Here is a 20,078-nt window from a genome sequence, read left to right as displayed (position 1 = left end):
GTATACACGACACTCTGGATCGGGTCGTACGTCCTCAGCATAAATCGTGATTAATAATACTAATAATTACACGATACCTTATTAGCTTATTTCAGCTTGCGAAACTAATTGATAAATTGAAAACTCCTTGGAATTCATTGAATTATTATTCTTGCTTGTTAAAGAATAAATTGTTATCCCTATAAATGATATTTAATTGATAAATTGGAAATTATATGAATTGAAGGAATTTAATTAATATATTGAGAATTGTTGCATTTGAAGAAATTTGATTATTTCTGCTAATTAAATAAATTATTTTAAACTCTATAAATCATACTAATTTAAATATCCTAGTTGTATTTTAATTATTATTAGTGACCCATAGTGAGTGTCAAAGTCGATCATCTCGTCTCTACCACTTCGAGATTAGGCTTGATACTTACTAGGTACACGTTGTTTACGTACTCATACTACACTTGCTGCACTTTTTGTGCAAGATCTGAGACAGGTACTAGTGGAGGACATATCATCACATATCCACGTCATCTCGAGGCATAGTGGTGAGCTGCCTTTCTGAGCCGTTCTGCAGCTACCAGTGTCTCTTCTTATATTTACATTCTGTCTATTTCATTTCAGACAGTATTTGGGATTTTGTATAATCTACTAGATGCTCATACACTTGTGACACCAGGTATTGGCACACACAATGGTAGAGTTTGGGTTTTATTATATTTTCTTGGTTTTAAATTTTATCAATGTATGCTTAATTTATTAGTTGGCTTGCCTAGCTATAGTGTTGGGCGCTATCACGACTTATAGGTGAAACTGGGCCGTGACAACATGGTATCAGAGCACTAGGTTCACGTAGGTCTCACAAGTTATGAGCAGACCTAATAGAGTCTTGCGGATCGGTACAGAGACATTTTTACTTATCTTCGAGAGGCTATAGGGTGTTAGGAAATTACATTTCTTCATATTCTATCATGCAATTAATGTAGTACTAAATATCCTTCTCTTATTCTATCACAGATGGTGAGAACACACTCGAACGAAGTTACAAACCAGGGAAGAGCTACTCCCCCAGTTGCTAGAGGCCGAGGGAGGGCTTCAGCCCGTGGTAGAGGGCGAGGACGTCCTAGGACTGTTCCAGTTATGCCGCCAGTGGGTCCAGCAGAGAATCCCATTATTGAGGAACAGGGTGAGGTGCCTGTGGTAGAGCCAGCTCTAGTGGATTTCACATCTGCACCGGGATTTCAGGATGTCATGGGTCGTATGCTGCGGTTCATGGACAATATGACTCAGGACGGTTTATTTCCGACAGACCCAGCCACATCTCAGGCTGGCGGGGGAGCACAGACCCCTACCGCGCAGGCTCATGGACAGGCAGCTGCTGTATATCAGACCTAGGGTGCACTACCCGTGGGTGGAGCCAAGCCAGTGGCAGCAGCTACACCTGAGCCCAGGCCAGCTGTAGCCGCCGATCCTCAGAAACTATTGGACAGATGGACTAGACTACATCCTCCTGTCTTCGGGGGTGAGCGACATGAGGATCCACATGATTTCATTGATCGTTGCAAGGATAGACTGTACAACATGAGGATATTGGAATCCCATGGGGTTGATTTCGCTACTTTTCAGCTAGAGGGTAGAGCCCGTAGATGGTGGCAGTCTTATGCTCTTGGCAGACTAGCAGATTCTCCTCCCATGACTTAGGACAGGTTCACCTGTATCTTCTTGGACAGGTATATTCCACCCTCCCATAGGGAAAAGTTGCGGTTTCATTTTGAGCAGCTCCAGCAGGGTCAGATGTCAGTGACTGATTATGAGGCGAGGTTTTCGAATAATCTCTCCATGCACTTATGATACTCCCTACTGAGGCGGAGAGAGTGCGGAGGTTTATTGCGGGTTTACATACTGGCATTCAGGCCACTATGGCTCGCGAGGTTGAGATGGGTACTTCTTATGAGCTAGTCGTGGAGATAGCCCGGAGGATTGAGGGTGTACGTCAGTGTTGCCGAGAGCAGGCTACTAGAGATAAGCGGTTTAGGTATTCTGGAGAGTTCAGAGGCGCTCCATCTGGGGGCATAGGTCAGTTCGTGAGAGGGCAGTCCAGTAGGCCCCCATTTCCAGCACCCCCGCCTCCTCGGGGTGCTCCAGTACGACCTTATTTCAGTGCTATACCAGAGAGTTCTTATCGCCCACAAGCTATTCAGGGTTCTTCCCGTGGGCCAGCCACTTAGTCAGCAGCCCATCGCACCGAAGAGTTGTTACGAGTGCGGGGATCCTAGTCACAGGCGGAGGTTTTGCCCCAGGCTTCGGGGTAGACCAGTACAGCAAGGTCAGCAGCCTATGATTACCGGACTAGTTGCTCCACCAGTAGTCCGACCACCAAGAGGTGGAGGACAGGTGGGTAGGGGCCGTCCTAGAGGTGGTCAGCCAGGCGGAGGCCAGCCAGTTGGCGCTCCAGCTCGATTCTATGCTTTTCCGACTAGACCAGATGTAGAGGCCTCAGATGCTGTGATTACAAGTATTATTTCTGTTTGCGGCAAAGATGCCTCAGTATTATTTGATCCAGGATCCACGTATTCATATGTGTCATCTCTATTTGCTCCATTCCTGGGTGTTTCTCGTGAGTCCTTGAGTACTATTGTTCATATGTCCACTCCTGTAGGCGATTCTATTATTGTGAACCGGATCTACCGGTCTTGTATTATTACATTCTGTGGTTATGAAACTAGAGCAGATCTCTTATTGCTTGAGATGATCGATTTTGAAATTATTCTGGGTATGGCTGGTTATCTCCATATCATGCTATTCTAGATTGTCATGCCAAAACTGTTACCTTGGCTATTCCATCTTTGCCTAGGCTGGAGTGGAAGGGTTCGTCGGTTAGTTCATTTAATCGGGTTATTTCTTTTATAAAGGCTCAACACATGGTTGAGAAGGGTTGTTTGGCTTATCTAGCCTATGTTCGGGATACTACTGTAGAGACTCCGACTATAAATTCAGTGCCTGTAGTTCAGGAATTCTCCGATGTATTTCCGTCAGATCTTCCAGGTATGCCACTTGATCGTGATATTGATTTCTATATTGATTTTGCTTCAGATACCCAGCCTATATCCTCCGTATCACATGGCTCTGAAAGAATTGAAAAAATTGAAAGAACAGCTTGAAGATTTACTAGCCAAAGGGTTCATCAGACCGAGTGTATCGCCTTGGGGTGCACCGGTATTATTTGTGAAAAAGAAGGATAGAACAATGCGAATGTGTATTGATTATCGCCAATTGAACAAAGTCACTATTAAGAACAAGTACCCGTTACCGCGTATTGATGATCTATTTGACCAGTTGCAGGGTGCTAGGGTATTCTCTAAGATCGACTTGAGGTCGGGGTACCATCAGTTGAAGATTCGGGATTCGGATGTTCCGAAGACTGCTTTTTGGACTAGATATGGTCATTATGAGTTTCTAGTAATGTCCTTCGGTTTAACTAATGCCCCGGCAGCGTTTATGGATCTGATGAACAGGGTATTCAGGCCATATATTGATTCATTTGTCATTGTCTTCATTGATGACATATTGATCTACTCACGCAGTAAGGAGGAACATGAGCAGCATATGAGAGTAGTGCTTCAGACATTGCGGGAACAAAAGTTATATGCTAAGTTCTCTAAATATGAGTTTTGGCTAGAGTCTGTAGCATTTTTGGGACATATTGTATCGGGCGAAGGTATTAAAGTTGATCCCAAAAAGATTGAGGCAGTTCAGAATTGGCATCGTCCAACTTCGGCGACTGAGATCAGGAGTTTTCTAGGTTTAACATGTTATTATCGTCGGTTCGTGGAAGGTTTTTCATCTATTGCAGAACCTTTGACCAAATTAACCCAGAAGGGTGTTCAGTTACGATGGTCCGATGATTGTGAGACAAGCTTTCAGAAGCTCAAGACAGCATTGACTACATCACCAGTGTTATTGTTACCTTCCGGTTCGGGGATATATAAAGTGTATTGCGATGCTTCACGCGTTGGTTTGGGTTGTGTATTAATGTAGTAAGGGCGAGTTATTGCATATGCTTCACGTCAATTGAAGCCCCACGAGTAGAATTATCCGGTACATGATTTGGAGTTAGCTGCGATTGTTCACGCCCTTAAGATTTGGAGGCATTATCTTTATGGGGTGTTCTGTGAAGTTTATACTGATCATCACAGTTTGCAGCATTTGTTCAAGCAGATGGACCTAAATTTGAGGCAGCGCAGATGACTGAAATTACTAAAAGATTATGTTCTGTCTATTTTTATTTCAGACAGTATTTGGGGTTTTGTATAATCTACTAGATGCTCATACACTTGTGACACCAAGTCTTGGCACACACATTGGTAGAGTTTGGGTTTTATTATATTTTCTTGGTTTTAAATTTTATTAATGTATGCTTAATTTATTAGTTGGCTTGCCTAGCTGTAGTGTTTGGCGCCATCATGACTTATAGGTGAAATTGGGTCGTGACAACATGGTATCATCACAGTTTGCAGCATTTGTTCAAGCAGAGGGACCTAAATTTGAGGCAGCGCAGATGGCTTGAATTACTAAAAGATTATGATATTACTATCATGTATCATCCGGGGCAAAGCAAATGTGGTTGCAGATGCCTTGAGCAGAAAGGCGGAGAGTATGGGCAGTTTGGCTTTCATTTCAGCAGAGGAAAGGCCATTAGCCTCGGATATTCAGTCCTTGGCTAACAGACTTGTGAGGCTGGATATTTCAGAGCCCAGCCGAGTTCTTGTATGTGTTGTAGCTCAGTCTTCACTATTTGAACAGATCATAGCTCATCAGTATGATGATCCACACTTGATGGTTCTTCGAGAAACGGTACTACGAGGAGGTGCCAAGAAAGTTACTATTGGAGCGAATGGTGTTCTGAGGCTCCAGGATCGTCTATGTGTTCCTAATGTCGATGGACTGAGGAAAAAGATCTTGGAGGAGGCACACAGTTCTCGGTATTCTATTCATCCAGGTGCTACTAAGATGTATCGTGACTTGAGGCAGCATTATTGGTGGCGACGAATAAAAAAGGACATAGTTGAGTATGTAGCTAGGTATCTAAATTGCCAGCAAGTTAAATATGAGCACCAGAGGCCAGGTGGCCTACTTCAGCAGATGACTATACCAGAGTGGAAATGGGAATGAATTACTATGGACTTTGTAGTTGGGTTGCCGCGGACCTTGAGGAAGTTTGATGCAGTTTGGGTGATTGTTGACAGGTTGACCAAGTCGGCACATTTTATTCCTGTTGTGAATACGTATACTTTAGAGAGGTTGGCCCAGATTTATATTCAGGAGATAGTTCGGTTGCACGGCGTTCTAATTTCCATCATATCAGATAGAGGCCCTCAGTTTGCTTCACATTTCTGGAGAGTAGTACAGAGTGAGTTGGGGACCCGTGTAGAGCTCAGCATAGCCTTCCATCCACAGACCGACGAGCAGTCAGAGCGAATAATTCAGATTATGAAGGATATGCTCAGGGCATGTGTGATTAACTTTGGAGGTCAGTGGGATCGTTTCCTGCCTTTGGCCGAGTTTGCTTATAATAACAGTTACCAATCCAGCATCGAGATGGCTCCATTTGAGGCTTTATATGGTCGTCGATGCCATTCACCTATCGGATGGTTTGAGCCCGGTGAGGCTAAGTTATATGGTACTGATTTGGTAAAGGATGCTTTGGAAAAGGTAAAGTTGATTCAGGAGCGACTTCGTACAGCACAGTCCAGACAGAAGAGTTACGCGGATCAGAAAGCGCGTGATTTATCATTTATGGTAGGTGAAAAAGTTCTCTTGAAGGTTTCGCCGATGAAGGGAATCATGAGATTTGGGAAGAAGGGGAAATTGAGCCCAAGGTTTATAGGCCCATTTGAGGTGTTGAGAAGAGTTGGGGAGGTTTCTTATGAGCTTGCATTGCCTCCCAGTCTATCGGGAGTTCATCCGGTTTTTCATGTATCTATGCTCCGGAAGTATCATGCTGACCTATCACATGTGTTGGACTTCAGCACAGTTCAGCTAGATAAGAGTTTGGATTATGAAGAAGAGCCATTTGCCATTGTTGATAAACAAGTTTGCCAGTTGAGGTCCAAGAAGATTTCTGCAGTAAAGGTACAGTGGAGGGGCCAACCAGTCAATGAAGCGACTTGGGAGGCCGAGGAGGACATGCGGAACAAATATCCACACTTATTTAGCACTCCAGGTATTATTCTAAACCCGTTCGAGGACGAACGTTTGTTTAAGAGGTGGAGAATGTAATGACCCAATAGGTCATTTTAACTTTTAGAACCTCGTTCTCTAAAATAAAACTCCCCGAACATGCTTTTATTAATTTATAACTTGCGGGGATAGTTGGTTCGGGATTTGGAAGCGTTTGGGTTGAAATCAGAACACTTGGTTCCTTAAGTTAGCTTTAAATGGATAAGTTTGACTTCGGTCAACATTTTGAGAAAATGACCTCGAAATCGGGATTTGACAGTTCCAATAGGTTCGTATGATGATTTTGGACTTGGGCGTATGTCCGAATCGGGTTTTGGATAACCTAGGAGCATTTTGGCACTTAATAGTGAAAATCAACTATTTGAAGGTTTAAAGTTCTTTAAATTTGGTTTGGAGTAGGTTTTTGAGAAATTGAAGTCCGTTTGGAATTCCGAGTTTGGGAATAGTTCCGTATAGTGATTTAAGACTTGCACGCAAAATTTCGTGTCATTCCGAGTAGTTTAAGTATATTTCGGTGCATTGGGAAGTAAATTGAAGAACTTGAAGTTCTTAAGTTTGATTCAATTTGGTTTGGGGTGTGATTCTTATATTTGATGTTGTTTTACACGTTCCGTGAGTTCGAGCAAGTCCGTTTTATGATTTCAAACCTGTTGGTATGTTCGGGCGGGGTCCCGGGGACCCCGAGTGTCAATCGGACGAGACTCAGACCAAGTTGGAAGTTGGGAGCTAAAACTGAAGCTCCTAGCTATGTCATAATCGCACCTTCGCTTGGCCCGTTGCAGGTGCAACTTTCACAGATGCGACAGAAGCTCGCAGGCGCGACACTTGCATATGCGAGATTTTGAGCGCAGAAGCGGAAATGGGAAGGGACAATCCACCGCAGATGCGGACGATTTGCGCACCTGCGAACGCGCACCTGCGAAGCTTTGTGCGCAAATGCGAGAATTGGCCGGGCAAGTGAAACTCGCACCTGCGAAGATTTTTCCGCAGGTGCGGAGCCGCAGGTGCGTTCCAATTTCCGCATGTGCGAAAGACTTGTTTGGCAGAAAGCTTAAAAGAACGGGATTTCACCATTTTTGCCAATTCTTCTTCCATGTTTGGACAATTTCAGAGCTTTTTGAGAGGGGATTTCAACTAGCAATTTGGAGGTAAGTTAATTCTTCACCCCTTGAGTTAAATACATAGATTATAAGTATATTATAACTAGTAAATCTTAGAAATCAAAGGTTTAGGTGAAAAATCTAGATTTTTATAAAAATGAGATTTTAACCACGAAAATAGTTATGGAATTGGATAGAAATTATATATTTGAGTTCTTGAGATTATGGGTAACATTTTCATCCGAATATTTCTGAAATCCGGGTACGTGGGTCCTGGATGAATTTTAGGAATTTTACCATTTTGGATAGGGTAATTTATTTAATAGATGAATTTTGAATTATTGAACATATATTAATTATTTTATATAACTTTTGGATAGTTTCGGATTTTTCGGCATTGAATCAAGAATTTTACGCGACACGATAATCGAAAAGTGGACTTTGAGACGAGGTAAGTCTCTTGTCTAATCTTGTGAGGGGAAAATTACCCTATAAGGATTAAATTGAATAATTATTGATAATTGCGGGGGCTACGTACGCACAAGGTGACGAGAGTCCGTGCGTAGCTACTATTAATGCTAAAGTCCGGGTAGTTTAGGACTCAAAACTTGAATTACTTGTGTAAATTGTATTCCTTATTTAATTAATATTATTTGATATATTTATATATATATTGTGAATTGTTAGATCAAAATATTACAGGATGGAAAATTTATATGTTTGATTTTCTATTTAAATTAGTTAACTGTTAAAAGAAATTATTCTTCCTTCTGAATTGATCTCATAATAAATAAACTCTCCTTCAGGAGGTACATAAGAAAATGTCCTTCTTTCTTGAGGAGCGGGCCGAACGCCTCGGCAGGATAGATGCATCTATGGATTGCGTCGTACGTCCCTCGGCAGTGTACACGACACTCTGGATCGGGTCGTACGTCCTCAGCAGAAATCGTGATTAATAATAATAATAATTACATGATACTTTAATAGCTTATTTCAGCTTGCGAAGCTAATTGATAAATTGGAAAATCCTTGGAATTCATTGAATTATTATTCTTGCTTGTTAAAGAATTAATTGTTATCCCTATAAATGATATTTAATTGATAAATTGGAAATTCTTTGAATTGAAGGAATTTAATTAATATATTGAGAATTGTTGCATTTGAAGAAATTTGATTATTTTCATTGATTAAATAAATTATTTTAAACTCTGTAAATCATACTAATTTAAATATCCTAGTTGTATTTCAATTATTATTATTGACCCATAGTGAGTGTCAAAGTCGGTCATCTCGTCTCTACCACTTCGAGATTAGGCTTGATACTTACTGGGTACACATTGTTTACGTACTCATACTATACTTGCTGCACTTTTTGTGCAGGATCTGAGACAGGTACTAGTGGAGGACCTATCATCACATATCCACGTCATCTCAAGGCATAGTGGTGAGCTGCCTTTCTGAGCCGTTCTGCAACTACCAGTGTCTCTTCTTATATTTACATTCTGTCTATTTCATTTCAGACAGTATTTGGGGTTTTGTATAATCTACTAGATGCTCATACACTTGTGACACCAGGTCTTGGCACACACATTGGTAGAGTTTGGGTTTTATTATATTTTCTTGGGTTTAAATTTTATCAATGTATGCTTAATTTATTAGTTGGCTTGCCTAGCTGTAGTGTTGGGCGTCATCACGACTTATAGGTGAAATTGGGTCGTGACAACAATAATACTATCACATAGCCTAAGAATGATTTCTAACATGATTTACAGTCAAATTTCATTCAACACATAGAGAGAATATAGCTAACAACAAGCTATTCAACTTTACAGTTTCACGGGACGGATCAAGTCACAATCTCCTCGGTGCATGCCCACACGCCCGTCACCTAGCATGTGCATCACCTCCAAAGTAATCACATGATAAAAATCCGGGGTTTCATACCCTCAGGACCAGATTTAAAACTGTTACTTACCTCAAACCGTGAAATTATTTACACTACAATGTCTTTTCCTCGAGAATCGACCTCCAAATGCCTCAAATCTTGCCACAAATAATTCGATTCAGTCAATAAAATTTATTGGAATCAATTCCATAAAAAATGCTAATTTTCCATAAAAATCCGAAAATTAACTCAAACAATGCCACGTCTCGGAACTCAGCAAAAGTTACAAAATATGAACGCATATTCAACCATGAGTCCAACCATACAAATTTTACTCAAATCCGACATCAACTCGACTCTCAAATCTCCAAATTAAACCAAGAGGGTTTTCACAATTTTCCAACTTAATTCATCGATTAAATGTTAAAAGCAACCATGGATTCGGGTAATTTAACCAATATTGAGTTAAGAACACTTACCCCGTTGTTTCCTTTAAAAATCTCCCAAAAATCGCCTCTTCCCGAGCTCGAATCCGTCCATTTTCAGAACTTAAACTCTCTGCCCAGTTATTTTCTCTACCCGATCGCGAAGAACAGTTTTCCACTGCCCAGATTTCACCCTACGTGATCGCGTACTTTCCCACGCGATCGCGATACATAACTTCATAGACCTACGCGATCGCGGACTGGTCCACGCAATTGCGAAGCACAAAACGCGTGACTTCTATTTCCACTCCACTTACTCAACGCGAACGCGGCCTTTTCACGCGTTTGCAAGTCACAAAATCCCAGAGCTACGCGATCGCATCCCCCTTCACGCGATCACGAAGCACAAAACTGAGCATCCCCCTAGTTAACCATACGCGATCGCGGATATCCCCACGCGATCGCATAGAACAAAACTCCACTGTCCAACTAAGCTTACGCAATCGCAGACACATTCATGTGATCGCATAGAAGGAAAACAGAATCAGATATCTATAACGACCCGGCCGGTCATTTCGAGAGTTATAGCCCCGTTTTCCCTATTTCTACATTTTTTAATGTTATTCAGCTATATTATATTATATCGGGTTAGTTGGTTCAGAACCGGAATGGTTTCAGAGTGAATTGAGACACTTAGTCTCTTAAGTAGAAACTCAAGTTGGAAAGGTCAACCGGATGTTGACCTATGTGTAAACGATCTCGGATTTAAATTCTGATGGTTCTGTTAGCTCCGTTAGGTAAATTTGGACTTAGGAGTGCATCCGGAATGTGATTTGGAGGTCCGTGATAGAATTAGGCTTGAATTGGCGAAATTGGAAATTTGGCGATTTCGGTCAGCAGTGGAAAATTTGATATTGGGGTCGTAATGGAATTCCGGAAGTTGGAATAGGTTCATAGTGTCATTTTTGATATGTGTGCAAAATTTGAGGTCATTCGGATGTGGTTTGGTTGGTTTCGGTATCGGTTGCCGAATTTGGAAATTTAGAAGTTCTTAGGCTTGAATCCGAGGGTAATTTGGTGTTTGGATGTTGTTTCGAGTGATTCAAAGGTTCGACTAAGTTTGTATGTTGATATATGACTTGTTGGTATTTTTGGTTGAGGTTCCGAGGGCCTCGAGGTGATTCCGGGTGGTTAACGGATTTGTCGAAGTTGGACTTTGTAGCTGGAGCTGCTGCTTCTGCTATTTCCGAACCTGCGGAAGAAAGGGTCGCAGGTGTGAGGCCGCTGGTGCGCGTGGAGAGTGCGCAGGTGCGGGCGACGCTGAGCCAAGGCTGGGAATGCAGGTGCGAAGAATTGGCCGCATCTGCGAGCCCGCAGGTGCGAGGCCTTGAGCGCAGATGCGGAGATGAGGAGTTTGGGCTGGTTTCGCAGATGCGCACCTGGGACCGCAGATGCGAGACCGCAAGTGCGAGAAAGGTGTTTGTAGGTGCGGAATCTGGGGGATTAAGTGAGTCGCGCAGGTGCGGATCCTTGGATCGCAGGTGCGGTCGCGCGGGTGCGAGTAAATGGCCGCAGGTGCGAAAAACCTAGGTAGAAACCATAAATAGAACCCTTCGCGAATTTGGTTCATTTCCACCATTTCTATTCGGTTTTTTCAGCTTTTGGGAGAGATTTAAAGAGGGAATCAAGGGGGTTTCGTTGAGGTAAGTCACTTGAGCCCTAATACTTATATATATGGTGATTTTCCGTTGTTTAATCATGGTAATTAGTGAAAATGAAGGGTTAGGACTTGGAATTTTTGGAGAGTAATTTAAGGATTTGAAGGACCAAACGATGTCGGATTTTGATGAATTTGGTATGGTTATACTCGTGAGTGAATGAGCTTTCTAGTTTTGCAAATTTTGTCAGATTTCAAGACATGGGCCCAGGGGCCGGGTTTGAGTCAATTTCGGATTTTGGTCTAATTTTGAAGCTTTTCTTTTGGAATTTATTCCATTAGCGTATATTGATGGTATTGTACTGATTGTGAATAGATTTGGAGAATTTGGAGGCCGAGTCTAGAGGCAAGAGCATTGCGGGGTAGAGATTTGACCGGTTTGAGGTAAGTAACAATTGTAAATCTAGTCCTGAGGGTATGAAACCCCGGATTTTGTATCATTCTACTATTTTTAGTGACGCACATGCTAGGTGATGGGTGTGTGGGCGTGCACTGTTGGGAATTTGTGGCTTGGTCCGTCTCGTAGCAACTGTAAAGTTGCATACTTTGTGGAAACCATATAATACTTATATGTTTTAGAAAGAATTTCTGTAAATTGGGTTGAATGTCATGTTTTGGCCTTGTGCCAATGCTGTTTGGACCCTTAGGGGATGTTTCTTACCATCCTCTCATTTTTTTCGATTCAAAATCTATACTCATTCATGTTTATACTTGTTTACCGCATAACTCGATTTTATAACTGAGTGAGGCCGAGGGCCTGATTTGTGTGGATGAGTGTGGATCAGGGCTGCCCGCCTGCAGCAAACTTTATTATTATGGCACGTGAGTTGTCCGTGCAGCACGCGAGTTATCCGTACAGATTATAGCGCTTGGGCTGAAGGAGCCTCTCCGGAGTCTGTACACACCCCCAGTGAGCGCAGGTACCTACTGAGTGCGAGTGCTGAGTGACTGGGAGGCATGAGTGATTGTGAGGTATGCCAGAGTGGCAAGAGTGATTGTGAGGTATGCCCGAGTGGCATGAGTGACTGTGAGATTTGCCCGAGGGGATGTTTATGAGTGATGTTTTGCCCGAGGGGCTGTTTATGATTTCATCATTTTTGCTCACCTTTGCATTGATCCTTTGTTTGAAAAATTGTTGGAAAAATATCTTTAAATTATTTTTATTGGAACCAAGTTTAAATGAGATGATTTGATTCAAACACTAATTTTTAAAGCATGTTGTACTTTACTGAGATTTCATGATATGAACGTTATATGCTTTATTGCTCGTCACTACTGCTCAGTCTTTATTTATTATTGTTACTTACTGAGTTGGCGTACTCACGTTACTCCCTGCACCTTGTGTGCAGATTCAGGTGTAGCCGGACACGGTAGCGGTTATTGAGTGTTCTGATTGCAGATTATTTTTTTCTTGGAGATAGCAAGGTAGCTGTTTGGCGATCACAGCCCCTGCTCTTCTCCCTCTTATCTTCCTCTAGTTGTATTTAGTTATTTTTCAGGCTGAGTTAGCCTTGATATTGTTAGACAGATTGTAGTAGATGCTCATGACTAGTGACACCCCGATGTCGGGCTTTTCTTTTCCGCACTTCTGTTTTCTTTGATTTGAACTCCTTAAATGAAGGTTTTATGTTAAATAGTATTGAAATTATCTTTGAAATAAAAATATCGGTTTATTTGAAAATGAGTCGGCTTGCCTAGTTCCACGATAGGCGCCATCAAGACAAATTAGGTTTTTGGGTCGTGACAATATCAGAAAATTCAAGGAGATATTCAAGTCCAAATTTTTGATTCGTTAACCATCTGAAACTCACCTGAGCCCCTCGGGACTTCAACCAAATATACCAACAAGTCCTAAAACATCATACAAACTTAGTCGAACCCTCAAATCACCTCAAACAACACTAAAACCACAAATCATACCCCAATTCAAGCCAAATGAACTTTGAAACTTTCAATTTCTACAAACAACGCCGAAACCTATCAAATCACGTCCCATTGATCTCAAATTTTGCACACAAGTCATAAATGACATAACGGACCTATTAAAATTTTCAGAATCGTATTTCTACCCCGATATCATAAAGTCAACCCCCTTGTCAAACTTCCCGAAAATTCAACTTTCGCCATTTCAAGTCTAATTCCACTACGGACCTCCAAATAATTTTTCGGACACGCTCCTAAGTCCAAAATTACCATACGGAGCTATTGGAATCATCATAATTCAAATCCGAGGTCGTTTACACATAAGTCCACATCTGGTCAACTTTTCTAACTTAAATTTTCAATTACCATACTAAGTGTCTCGTTTCATTCCGAATTTCTTTCGGACCCGAACCAACTAACCTGGTAAGTCATAAAATAACTGTAAGGCATAATTGAGCAGTAAATGGGAAAACGGAGTTATAATACTCAAAACGACTGGCCAGGTCGTTACATCTATCTTATGAGATTAACTAAGGAAATAAATGCATTGTGTTTGGAAATTATAAATTATACCTGCATATAAATCTGGTCTATAACTTTTCAAATTGTTAACCTGTTGAGAGTAACTAAGAAAATTAATACATTAATTTTTTAAATTACTGCGTAACATGTGTGTGTGTGTGTTGAAAGTAGTAATCCAAAGAGAAAGAGAGACAAAAAGGTAAAATTACCGAGTAGAAATCGATTTGAATAGAACCCAACGTTCATAGTCGAAGCCAAATTGTAGATGATATGTTGGAAAAACTCATAAATAAGTAAATGGAGGAATGGAAAAGCTGATATTCATAAATTTGTAATTACTGTTAGAAGGTGAAAGAGTTAACTATTCAATGCATATTTTAAAGACTCATATTAATTGTATAGATAGTGGAAGATGAAAGTTATTCTAAATTTAATAGAATACAATAAATGACATTAACTTTAGAAACATATTGTCACGACCTGAAATTCCTACTTTCGGATCGTGATAGCGCCTAACATTTTACTTGCTAGGCAAGCCAACGTTAGAATAATATTAATCAATTTTTAAATTATTAATAATCAAAGAAACAAATGCGGAAGCAAAGTTTGAAATATAGTGAATAATCCATAAAAATAACGGTGTCTAAATACCATCTTAGAATTGGTGTCACAAGTGCACGAGCTTCTAGAATAATACAAATAAAGGTCTGAATAAAATGAAGTTGTCTGGAAATAAACACACAACTATAGTAAAATAGACAGGGACTTCAGAACTGCGGACGCCATGCAGTTATACTTCAAGTCTCCTCCGAGTAGCTGAAATCCGAGCAAGTCTATGGCACGCCGCTGAGACTAACTCTGAAATCTGCACAAGAAGTGCAGAGTGTAGTATCAGTACAACCGACCCCATGTACTGGTAAGTGCTGAGCCTAACCTCGACGAAGTAGTGACGAGGCTAAGGCGGTTCACTTACATTAACATGTACGCAATATTAGTAACAACAACAATAATAGAAATAAATCAGGTAATCGTTTATAATAATTGAAGCCAACTCAGCAGTCATAACCAATTATCATTTTCATCAATTCTATTGCAGCGTGCAACCCACTCTCACAATATATTCACATTCAATTCTGTTGCAGTATGCAACCCGCTCTCACAATATATTCACATTCAATCAAGTCTGTTGCGGCGTGCAACCCGAATCCCCCATATATATATATATATATATATATATATATATATATATATATATATATATATATATATATGTATGTCGACTTTTAAATAAGTCTGTTGCGGCGTGCAACCCAATCCTCCAACATGGACTTTTAATAAGTCTGTTGTATATTTATTTCAATCAAGTATATATATTGACTTTTAAATAAGTCTGTTGCGGCGTGCAATCCGATCCTTCAATATTGACTTGTAAATAAGTCTATTGCGGCGTGCAATCCGATCCCCTAATATTGACTTTTAAATAAGTCTATTGCGGCGTATAATCCAATCCCCCAATATTGACTTTTAAATAAGTCTATTGCGGCGTACAATCCAATCCCCCAATATATATATATATATATATATATATATATATATACTTTTATTTCTGTTGCGACGTGCAACCCGTTCCCCCAATATAATTTTAAACACTCATAAATGTAATAAAACTTACTCCAATGAATACCACGTCCAATGAGTATTAAGCATCAAGGCACACAATAATTATAATTTATTTATGAACCAAACAATGACAAATAACAATTTATTATGAAAAACATAACGGAAATAGGTAGTTTAATATTTAATATGCTAAATGTCAAATAACAATTAAAACACATAATTCAAATAACATGTAACAATTAATGGAGGAATTCAAGAATTAATATTTGACAAAGAATAGGAGAGAAATAATTATTATAATAATTAATTTATGATTTAAAACAATTTATGATTTTTCAAGTAAGCAGGCAAACAATTGATTTGACGACGTATAGACACTCGTCACATCGCCTATACGTCGTTCTCATGCAATTCACATAACAAATAAATTAAGGATTCTATTCCCTCAAGTCAAGGTTAACCACGACACTTACCTCGCTTTGCAAATTTCAATCAATTACTCAACCACAGCTTTTCCTTTTAAATTTGTCTCCGTAAGCTTCAAATCTATTCACAAACAATTCAGTATACTCAATACGAATCATAGGAATTAATTCCATATGAATTTACTAATTTTTCGGATAAAATTTGAAATTCATTAAAATATTCAGCAGTGGGACCCACGTCTCAAATCTTGAAAAAACTTAAGAAATCCGAACACCCATTTCGAGACGAGTCCGGATATAAAATTGGTTTTGGAATCCGACCTCAATTCGTGGTCTAAATTCCCAAATTTCAAAATTCCTAAGTTCTACTTAAAAATCCTAATTTCACCATAAAAATTCTAGATTCTAGGTTGAAATCTTGTTATAAGATGTAAAAGATTGAAAGAGACTAGTTTAGAATCACTTACCTATGATTTGGGGAAGGAATGGTCTTTGGAAAATCGCCTCTTGTGTTTTAGGTTTTGAAAATTTGGGAAATGAATCAAAAATTCCGTCCAAAAGTTATTTCGATCAGCTGCAGATGTCGCATTTGCAACCTGGGCTTCGCAAATGCGAAGCCCGCAAATGCGAGAAAAGTATCGCAAATGCGAACTCCTCGCATCTCTACTGCCTTCGCAAATGCGAACCATTTGTTCGCAAATGCGAACCATTTGTTCGCAATTGCGAACATTGGACCATCGCAATTGCGATGAAAATCTCGCAAATGCGAGAATCCCAGTCCCAACCCATCTTCGCAAATGCGACTAAATGATCGCATTTGCGATCACTGCCCTTCACCGACTCCCTTCGCAAATGCGAAAACTACTGGCCTGGGGTTTATTCGCAATTGCGATAAAAACCTCGCAATTGCCATGCCTGTTTGGTTCGCATTTGCGAAGCCTGACCTCGCAATTGCGAGATCAGAGGCCTGCTACAGACACCAGTTACACCAGCAAATTTCTAAGTTCCAAAATCATTCTGTAGCCTACCCGAAACTCACCCGAGCCCACGTGGCTCCATATCAAACATGCACACAAGTCTAAAAATATCATACGAACTTGCTCGCGCGATCAAATCGCCAAAATAATACCTAGAACTACGAATTTAGCACCAAATCAAATGAAATTCTCAAGAACACTTTAAAATTCATATCTTCTCAATTAGACGTCCGAATCACGTCAAATAAACTATGTTTCTCACCAAATTTCACAAACAAGTCTTGAATATCATAATGAACTTGTACCGGGCTCCGAAACCAGAATACAGACCCGATACTAACAATGCCAATATTAATCAATTCTTAAAAAGAAATAATTTTCAGATTTTTAATTTTCATCAAAAAATCATAATTCAAGCTAGGGACCTCCGAATTTAATTTTGGGCATACGCCCAGGTCCCATAATTCGATACGGATCTACCGGAACCGTCAAAAATATGGATCCGAGCTCGTTTACCAAAAATGTTGACCGAAGTCAACTAAAATCAACTTTTAAGGCATAAATTCTTATTTTCATCAATTTTCAACATAAAAGCTTTCCGGAAACCTGCCCGGACTGTGCACGCAAATCGAGAAAGGTAAAAATGAGATTTTTAATGCTTAAGAGCGCAGATTCGAGTTCTAAAACATAAGATAACCATTTGGGTCATCACACATATTTGTCAATTTTTCAAATCAAAACAATATGTTCATATTTTACATTTAATACATGTACTATACAATTTATTACATATTGAAATGTAAACTTACATTTTAGTAAATTCGATGGACATTTTCATATTTCAACTTTAGATTCAGTAGTCCTATTTAGTTAATTAGATTTTAATTTAATGTATGGGGTAAAATGGTAATCCAACTTTGGAGGTAGGAGCTTCCCACTTTTAGTATAACTAGTTCTTGGGCACGTGCGTTACACGTGTATTCCATGCTAATTAGTTCAAATATTTTAAAGCGATATGGATATTCTTATTGAACGTACATGAACCTTTTGTCTGATTCAAATTTATGAGCCCTTTCATCTATGAATTTGATAGAAGAATATTAGTTGAATTGCATAAATATAATAGTATCAATAATTTTAACACACCAAGGAAGGATTTTTGATATTTTGATTAGTCGCACTTCATGGAAAATTTAACATTTCTATAGATCAGAGAATGATTCACAAAAATTACTTTTTTGATGAGAATTTAAATATTATCTCATAAGTTTTCAAGTAAACAATTTCGAAATGAAGGAAAAATAAAAAATGATAAAATTTATGAATAAAATATATAACAACAACACAAAAGTAGGAACCACAAATATTTTGTACGTGCTCAAATTTGCCATCATAGATACTTTATTGTGCACCTTTATAGAGTATAATGAAGAATGTCAAAAAACGCTATAAAGCAAAAATATTATAGTTGTTGAAGGTGAAAGAAATAAACAATCAAAGTTGAATAACTAAGAAAATTAAACTTACAAATTTGACATGCTACAAAGTCACCAAAATCAAAATCATAATCAAACAAGCAAATAATAATAGCATTACAATAAAAAATAAAAATAAAAAAGGATTGTATTATCTATTATGACATATTGTCTCATAAGAAGGATGTAGCTATAAAGAATACTGTCACGACCCGAAATTTCCCACCGACGGGACCGTGATAGCGCCTAACATTTCACTTGCTAGGCAAGCCAACGTTAGAAAATCGTTAAACCAATTCCTTATTCTCGTTCAGTAAATAACAATAATTAACTAAGATGAAATATAATAAGTGCGAAATATCATAAAACTGTATTAATTACTACCACCCGGATCTGGAGTCACCATTCACGAGCATTCTAGAATTTACTACAAGTAATAGTCTGAAAGAAATATAACTGTCTGAATTAAAGAAAACAGTAGGACATAAAACATAGACGGGGACTTCAAGGTCTATGAACACCAACAGATCTACCTTGAGTCTCCGGACAGCGGACCAGTAGCAAATCTCGATCAACCTGAGCCGGTATCAAAATATGCACAAAATAATGGGAGGGGAACATACAGTGGGGGAATACAACATAAAGAGTGAGAATAATGAAAAGACAGAATTAAACCGGAAATCCTTAAACAAATTGAGCAATTAAGACAGCAAGGAAAACAACACGGCATCACCCTTTGTGCTTTTACTCTCAACCTCACCAAGTAACAAATAAGACTGCACGACATCACCCTTCGTGCTTTTACTCTCTTCCTCACAATATAAATAATTCATGCACGACATCACCCTTCGTGCTTTACACTCTTCCTCACAATATAATTAAATTATGCAAGTCATCACCCTTCGTACTTTACACTCTTCCTCACAATTCATAGCATCAGTAACAACGGATAGAGAGAAGTTTCACAAGAAATCAATATTTCATCAATGATTAACTTCACAATTTAACATCTCGACCTCGAATCAATATTCACAATCTTATCAATCTTGGTGGAATCGGATACAAGTCTCCCAACATTTCAACAACAACAATAAACATGGATAACAAGATTTAAGACTACAATTTGCAAGAAATAGAATTTCACTCGCATGCTATGACTCGACCACAACGTATAGATGCTCGTCACCTCAACTATACGTCGTATTCAACAACAAAAAACGTAGCAAATACTCAAACAATACCTATTCCCTCAAGCCAAAGTTAGACACAACACTTACCTCGCTCTGAAGGCCACTTAATTCTCAATCACAGCTTTTTCCTCGAAATTCACGTCCAAACCACTCGTATCTATTCAATAATATCAAATATTGCTAAAGGAATTAATTACTTTTCATAAATTAAATTTCACAAATTTTCCTCTAAAAAGTCAAAAAATCGACCCCGGACCCGCTTGGTCAAACCCCGAGGTTCGGACCAAAATCCTTTAACCCATTCACCCCCGATCCCGAATATGTAATTAGTTTTGGAATTCGACCTCAAATCGAGGTCTAAATCTCCAAATTTTCGAAATCCCTAGTTTCTACCCTAACCCCTAATTCTACCATAAAAACTCTAGATTTTAGATTGAATTCTAGTAAAATGAAGTAAAAGATTGAAAGAAACGAATTAAGGAACACTTACCTATGATTTGGGGAAGAAAATGTCTTTGAAAAATTGTCCTAGGCCTCCTATCCTTTTGAAAACGAGAAGAAAAATGGCTGGAGTCCGAATTAAAT

This window comes from Nicotiana tabacum, chromosome 2 (genome assembly GCF_000715075.1).
Source record: "Nicotiana tabacum cultivar K326 chromosome 2, ASM71507v2, whole genome shotgun sequence".
Classification (NCBI taxonomy): Eukaryota; Viridiplantae; Streptophyta; class Magnoliopsida; order Solanales; family Solanaceae; genus Nicotiana; species Nicotiana tabacum.
This window is presented reverse-complemented; position numbering follows the sequence as displayed.